The sequence below is a fragment of the Dermacentor variabilis genome, chromosome 3 (assembly GCF_050947875.1).
Source record: "Dermacentor variabilis isolate Ectoservices chromosome 3, ASM5094787v1, whole genome shotgun sequence".
NCBI classification, from domain to species: domain Eukaryota; kingdom Metazoa; phylum Arthropoda; class Arachnida; order Ixodida; family Ixodidae; genus Dermacentor; species Dermacentor variabilis.
The window spans coordinates 124,212,738-124,221,041 of NC_134570.1; positions in this window are offsets into that span (position 1 = coordinate 124,212,738).

Here is an 8,304-nt window from a genome sequence, read left to right on the forward strand (position 1 = left end):
CTCTCAGAGCAGCACTCCTCTGTACCTGTCTCTTAACGCTGCGCATAACATCTTTTGTTCCATCGTCCTTCAAGGGGCCATGACACCATATTTTCGAGCTTAAATGATGCATTGCATGTTAAACCATACGTGTCCCGCAAAAAGCTGGCTAAATCTGCCTGTGCAGCAGAAAATGTTTATTCGACTTTCTGATATCGCAGTTGAACCGCAAAGCTCTCTGGCGACAGCAAGTGGTGATGAAATGAAAGCGCACTCCGCCCCCCCCCCCACACACAATGGCTCCCTCAGTTAACAGAAGCGGGTCTCGAAGGCCATGCTTTCATATACTGCAAACACCGGAAATTATTGCAGCAGTTGGAACTACATTGGCGACCATGAGTCGTTCCGATTTTGCATGTCCGTCTCGGTGGATCTCTTTGGTTTGCTGCTGCTTTTATTGCACAAATGAAGGAATTGCAGAAACAATTCAGCGGCGACGCCGTTGCTACGCCGTTGAGTACTAGAGCGTTCGAAGAAATAAGCCCGATGTGGTCTCGAGCTGTTTCAGAGCAACCGACACATTGGTGGCTCCTCAGTTTTTGACGTCACACAGACTTGCAAAATGGCGGTTAGCGTTGGCGGGACGGGCTCAGAGGCAGTGATTTCAAATTGAAACTCCGGGTGAAAATGTGCGCCGAGAGCCGAATTTTCTTGTGTGTATTGGGCCCTGTGCTCTCAGTTACGAAGATAAAGTGACAAGAGTTCGAGCGCCATGTTATGGCCCCTTTTACTTGTCGTCGATCTCCTATGTTAACCTACAGGTTTCTGCCCCATGTGTTAGCACCGGTAGAATAAGTGACTGTACACTTTTCTTTCCAATGACAGTGGTAAGCTCCGAGTCAGGATTTGGTATTACCTGCCATATGCAGTCCAACCCATCTCTATTGTTTCTCACGATTTTCTTTCTCACGAGTTTCGTTCTCACGATCAGTGTCGCCTTTGAGTAATTGACCTAGATAAACTTACTTCTGCATAGACATTAGTGGCTGACAGGCAATCATGAAGTCTTGTTCCCTTGCCAGGCTATTGAGCATTGCCTTTGTCTTCTATATATATATTGGTCGTCAACCATACCCCTTAGGCTCACGTAAGTTCATGCGCATCAGTTCATGGGTCGTAATGCGAGCAGAGATTAGATTATGGGGTTTCGTGTGCTAAAAGCACCATTTTATTATGAGGCATGCGGCGCCATGCTACTCCGGATTAATTTTGACCACCTGGGGTTCTCTAACGTGCACCTAACGCACGGTACACCTACGTCATTGCAATTAACCCACAGCGGAACGCTGCCGCCAGGGCCTGAATGCGATCCCGCGTCCTCGGGCTTAGTAGCGCACCGCCGTAGCCACTATGCCAACACGGTGTGTCATAATGGCCGCACATTCTTATTGGTGCCTATTTATAGTACTTGCTTCCTGACGACAGTTGGCGTTAGGGTGACGTTCCTTTAGTTACGGCACGCCCCTCATCTAAGGCGGAGTTCCCGCGTGCATATTTCTGCTGATTTTAGTCTCTTTCTGGTCGCTGAGAGGGCTGCGCATTGCACTTAAACTCTGGGCGTGTGTAACGCCCGGGATTCGCGGCCTCCGAACTTGACCGCATCTGTTATGTCATGGTTCCATGATGAAATAAGAGAGAGGAAATAACATGATTTAAATGTTTTATTTGCTTGGAGAGGTTAGAGTAAATGATGTTGGGCATGCGTGGTTCACAGTGCAAAAGCTTCACATGAGAATAACAAAAGCTATTGCACTGCGGGAACGAAAAAATTAAAGGAAAAAAAAAAACACCCGATGCTGCGTGCTGATGGGGCCAGTCCGTTCGTGCTTATAATATGTCTGTTTACTTTCCAGTTCACGGGAATGTGTGCGCGAGCTGTGAGAGCGTGAGAGTGTAGTGTACAGATATTCTATAAATGCCAGTTACGTATACCTTGGCCGGCGTTGAACTTTCCACATTCACGGACGAAAAGAAAAGGCTCCCGTCTCAACGCAAGGGGCGAAAGGACAGCCACAGTTGGTACATATTAAGTGCACAATTATGCGCACACGGCGTAACCGAAATGACCGTGTAAATGACGCGCGCCAGAGCAGTGCTGTCGAGAATGGCACATTTCAATTGAGCCGTTGTTGCATACTTAATCGCTTCCTTCCTGTCTTGTTCTCGTGCCACTGGCAGCGACTGGGTGAACCAGGTGACGCAGCAGGGCACCAACTTCCGCAAGGCGTTCCGGTGTCCGGGCCCTGCGTCGTGCCCATTTTGGAGGCTCGAGGAGAACGACTGCTGGGACGACGGCGATTATACGGCGTCGTGGGAGCCGACGGGGCAGACTGCGGACGTTTCACTCATCGACCCCTAGAGGCAGTGCATCGCTATTGATCGCCCCGCTTTTGTACAACTCGGGAGAATACTTCATGAGACTACGTTGTGAAACGTGTGGCGCCAAAGTGTATCAACCCTTTAGCACTGTTACAGACGCACTTTATTTTTCATGGACGAGTGCACACTCTACAGTGCATTGTTTGGTGTGTTGTGTGTTTTGTGGCTTGCGAACACTGTCGTCGTGATGCGATAAAACTATAGAGAACAAGCGGTTCTTGCTTTCTTATTCTTATTGTTGAGCGAAACTAATTTCACAAAGACCTGATGCAGCAAGCTCTGCACATCGCTACATCGTTGGATTCCCGTGCTGTTACTAGGGGAAGAAGTACATGGCTATGAGAAAAGGATGATCTGGATGGCTGCTATGCGCGAGCCTGTGGACTATGCAACGCCTGTGCTCTAGCAGCCGAAAATTGTTATTTGCTTTCGAGTGCTGCAGAAATTAGGGAAGAATGTGTTTTTATAGCTTGCACATCTGAAGGGGTGCTTGCATGCGCAGTAACATAAGTTCAGTAATATACCGTCTAGTAGAGTTAGACACGCAGTGACTTTGCTGTTCCTTTAAGGTGCAATGAAGTATTATATATGGACAAATTGTCCAACAGGAGCGTAATGAGGGTGAGCCATTTGGGATGGGAACAAATTAAATAGGATCCTGCACTGAAATAATCTGAGAAAGAAGGCCTGGTCAGTAGTTTTGATATGCAGAGGGCTGTGTGGTAAACCTGAGCTATTTGTTTATCTATTGCTCGGGGTCATTATTTAGCCTTCATGACCATCTTCGTACGCAGTAACAGTAGCAGATTCCTCACAGCAATTTGTGTTCTGAACAGAGAGACTAAATCAATAGTTGTTGCACTGCCCATAAAAGAAGTAAGTTTCGACACGCAGACCACTTTCAAATTCTGCTCACAAAATACGTGATTGCTTTGATATATTCAGTTAATAAATATATAGTTATTGTTTGAGCAGTATGTGTTGCCATATTGATTACAATTTCATGTCTCTCTTTAGTATTTGCAGAAGGTATTGCCCGAATGAGAATCGGACTTGTCGGTTGCACAGTCTACCTGTGGTAGAAAATACCACTAGCCAAATAAAGGCTACAGAAATGGATTCTAAAGTTCCTCTATACCACGCCATTCTGTGTAGAATGGTGACAGATCTGTTTGCGTTGCAACATTTTGTCGGAAATCGTCAAGGCATTGCTATAGCAGGTAACTGCTATAACAGGTGTCGTTTTTTATTGGCACCGAATTTTTGAAAATTCCCCGCGGCAGACAGCACAATCTTGACCCTTGAGCTAAATTGCTTGATGCGGCGGATGTCTCTTGTGCCAGAAATAAAATGAATAATTGAAATATTAAGGTAATTAGGCTAATAAACTCAAATTATATTTTTAATGTCATATATTGCCAGTGTAGCCGGCATGTTCGCCAGGTGTATCGACTTGGAACACACTGCCAGAGCTATATGAACTTCCAGACACTAATTTTCAGTGTCCGAGGGAATACGTTGGCCTTCTGGTTACTTTCTTGCCTCAATGCATAAAACAGCGTTTTCTTGAAAAAGTAAGGGGGAAAACAGTGCATTCTTCCCGCAAGCTTGTCTCGAAACCGCTCATTCTGAGAATTCGTTTCAAGCCGATACGCCTTCCAAGCTCGCTAGATGAAATATGTAAATTGCAGTGTGCTGTAACTGAATATAGCAAAGTCAAGCTTAGTTAAATTTCACTAAATGTAAATATGTGCAATTTATTGCTCATGGAAAAAAAGTTCTGCTCATCAAGTAATTTAGTTCAAGGCTTGCAATTATGGTAACTGCCGCAGGCGCGTTTTGAAAGCCTATTATTATTATTTGTTTTGAGCACACATACATATATACACAGCTAACAGGAAAGGTAAAGCGAGGAGCAGGCTGGCAACTGCCACCGGAAGGGGCACAACGCCTGCCTACTCTTCTGAAGGGAGGTGAGAGCAACACAGAAATGGAAGATAGGAAGGAAGGGAGGAAAGAGGAAAGGAAGAGCAACAGCACAATTGTAAAGACTAAAGTAGAACACAGTACACTACGCACGTTGTCCTGCCGAGTTTCGACTCTGCAGCCGGAATTAAAGTGACGCCGCGTCGAACAGCCTCCACAATTATCAATCACAACCATGGCTAATCCGCTATGCGGCTGATTGTGCGCTCCACGATGAGACGCCAAGTATAGCTGCATGCAATCACCGTTTCACCGGTAGTCGGTTCAAAATATACACTACAAAGTGTTTGAGCCCGCCGTCTCCCATCTTCGAAGGAAGAAGCGTTAGGACACAGTACAGATCACACACAGTAGGGCCGGTCACTGAACGTCACGCTACTACAAAATGTTGAATGTTCACGCTACAAACGTGAAATTAGTTAGCTCTAGAAAGGTTAGTAGGGCGCGATGGGCCTGATCACGTTTAGATGCTCAACCAATGGGGCATAAACATTCCTCGAGTGTCGCACACCGCAGGCCAAGGAGATGATAGTTTCTCACTAGCGACATGCGCTGCGCACTGAAAGCGGGGCACTCAAATATAAGGTGCTGAAGTGTCTCGTAGCAGCCACAAGACGCACACAAGGTACTTGCCACACGCCCTTGTCTGTATAAACGTTCGTGCACGTTAACGCAACCAACCCTCAGCTTGAGCAGTTGTGCTCTAGCGCTTTTAAAGCCTACAGCAGCTAAAGAAACTCGTATACGTTGTGTGCCTACTGGCTATGCTATAGTACGTTTTCTTTGTTTGTACGTGAGCGTGCGCTACAGCGTGCACATTTTACTTCAGCAACCGGAACGAGCTCAACATTCAGAGACATGATGTAGCGCAAGCATCAAGCCCCGGTAAACGCGAATCCTTTTGTGTCCACTTTCCGTAAGGATTGTCAAATTAGTTTAGCAAGATTTCAGATGTCACCCGTCGAAAAACATGCTAAACAATGAGCAATAACTGCCCACGCTTGACTGCATCAAGTGTTCTAAAAAAATATGGTGGTAGCGCAGCGCGTGCCTGGTCAAATGTTGTCACCGACTGGTACGGCGCGCGGCAGGGCTAAAGTATCTCTCGCAATAAGCACATGCTAACAGAACTGCAAACCAGGATAGTTGGCAACTATTCATTATGAGTACGGCGCACGCTAAACAAAAATAGGCTGCAAGGGGATTTAAATCGCTTGTCTACCAGCGCATTCCAGCTTCGGCATTGCATTCACACCCATACGTGGGATTGAGAACACTACAAAGTTTTCAAGGTCGTGTCATGTAGATTTTTTTGCTCCTGTAGGTAAACGACTGAAGTGATGAAATGTCCCTGGTTTGACTCCACATTCTGGTGTAAACGGACAAGGGTGCGAAGTTTTAGTGCACATCGCCTTCAAAAACACCCATATGGGCTAATTTCTGTTTAAAGTGTATATTGCAAGATAAGACGAAGGCAAGGAAGCGCCCGTCCTGTTTACTTCATTGTCCTCAACTAATCTTGCGCTATCGTACACACAAAGAGTATAAAGAACCACCATAAAGAATATGTGGGGAGCGGAGATGATATAAGAACACTGGAAGTTGTTAGCCCGGAGTTCTATTCAAGTAATAGATCTCTCTCTCTCTCTCCCACTGTGACGTTTTCCTTCCAAAGAAACGTTAATGGTCACGTTATGACATTTTGTTACTGTAAGGTGAATGGCAAATATACCTTGCGTACAATTGTAGAGCAATTTGCCTATTTGCACCAACTAAATAAGAACGCATGTTGGAGGGTGGATACTTGGGTGGTGTTTAGCAGGCTTTCAGGCATAGGACGCAGTGTGCTGTCGCAAGGTTAGCATTGGTTTCGTTATACGGGGTGATGGTGAAGTCATCTTGAGAACGTGGTGCCTTTAGAATAAATAAAAGTTGAGCAGTAAAGTGTTTCTCAGCCACTATTGTTCCACACGATCACGAAGTGTTCAACGTTTAAGCAAAAAAACTTTGCTGGGATTTGCCGCAATCGGGATATCTTTCACATTTTTCACACTATATCTTTCATCTCAATTAAATTCCCGCTATTGAATTGCTCCAAAAAATGTGGACAGTGCAAGGGAATCGTATCGCGACATCTGTATTGGCATAAGTGGTCCTAGAACTTGCTCGAGCTCCACCAAAGATCTGGTTTATGGTTTTGTTTGCGCATTTGTTTCGTTTATGTCAACTACCATGTATTGCATGTGCAATACGCTATATTAAACTCAATGTTTATATTGGCGCTTGTCCTGTGTCATTCTCCCTCTCGTCGTCGTCTTAGTTGGCGCTGTTTCTTCCTAATTCAAGTATGCACCATCTAGCCTTTAATCTTTTATCTAGCCTTTTATCTTTTATCTAGACCGCAGAATATACAGCACACCTCACAATAAGCTCACCAGGCCTCAAGCCCTGACGTTCAGAATGCTTCAAACAAACACGTACCCCACGCAGAACAGACTCCACCACTACATGCCTGACCTATACAAAACATCATATTGCGAAAATTGCCATAGAACACTAGACGTACATCACTTGCTCTGGCCGTGTGGTCGGACCCACGCAAACAAGGATCAAGACTCCGCCAGGCTACAAGACGCATTACGCAGCACGGACCTGGCGGAGCAGCTCTGGGCCGTCCAGCGAGCCCACGATGCGGCCAGGGAGTTACAACTCCCGGTCCCAACGTGGGAGTAGCCCGCTCTATGGGACCTTGCGCCCCGTAGCTCGCAGGACCTTTCTATAAAGTTACTCCATCCATCCATCCATCCATCTAGCCCAAATTAATGTTGTTCTGATTCATACCACAGTTGTACGCGTGCCTACGGGTGAATAACTTTTTCTTATGTTTTGTCCAAATTGTGTTTGAGTTGGACAACGCACATATAGCCTTTGAACTGTAAGGTTGTATCCGACGATATCATTTTACTGGCGAACAACTAACGTAAAAAATCCGCACATTCACAGAGGTGAAGATAGTAAAGGGTGCCTCGCCTTATCCGTAGTCTATTATTCTCTGCCACTTAGAATTCTAGCCATTTACAACATATACAATTGTATTATTAGGTTACATTAACATCTGTGTATAGTTTGTGTAGGTGTAGGTTACACAAACTTAGGTTCAGAACTTTGTCTACTTATCTACATGCATAGGCGCTTACTGGTACAGCCTGTACTCCTGCTATTAAGGCCTGTACTGTTTATACATAAGCTCCTTCTTAAAAACATGTTGGGTATTATCCCAGTCATTGCGTATTGTGTGTTGCGTTGTTCCCCTTTATCATATTTCTTCTTTTTTGCGCAGTACCGTCGTTTATCACAAGAATTTACTATTCGGCCGTGGATAGGCCTTATGTACCGTTACTTGAGGCCGATATAAAAATGACTAAACTCCGTGGCAATGCGACTGTGATATGCTTTTAGGACAGCAACGATCTAATTAGCATTTCTGAGACATGAAAGTCGCTTTTGCAAAAAAACGAAACGGACGTCCGGCTGACTTAATCAAGTAGCAAATGCCACTAAGCTAGTGTCATTAATACCTATGTTTCATAAACTGGTATCACTATTGCTACTCGTATCGAGGGCACCAGCTTCTTCGGGTAGTATATGCTACTACCTGTGCAGTTACTACTTACGGTTACTAGGATCTCAGTAAATTTTGTAACAAGTAGCTACTACATTCGAATTAGCAACTGGCAGGACGTTTATTTTTGTAACTGTTACGGCTTACAAAATACGGTTGCTGCTTTTCAGTCCTCAAAAGTGACAGCTATATGTCAGTTTTCTTACCGCGAGAATGGGCTGCACATAATCAATAAATAAAAGATAGTCGCTGCGCTTTGTGAACCATTCGTAGTGCCT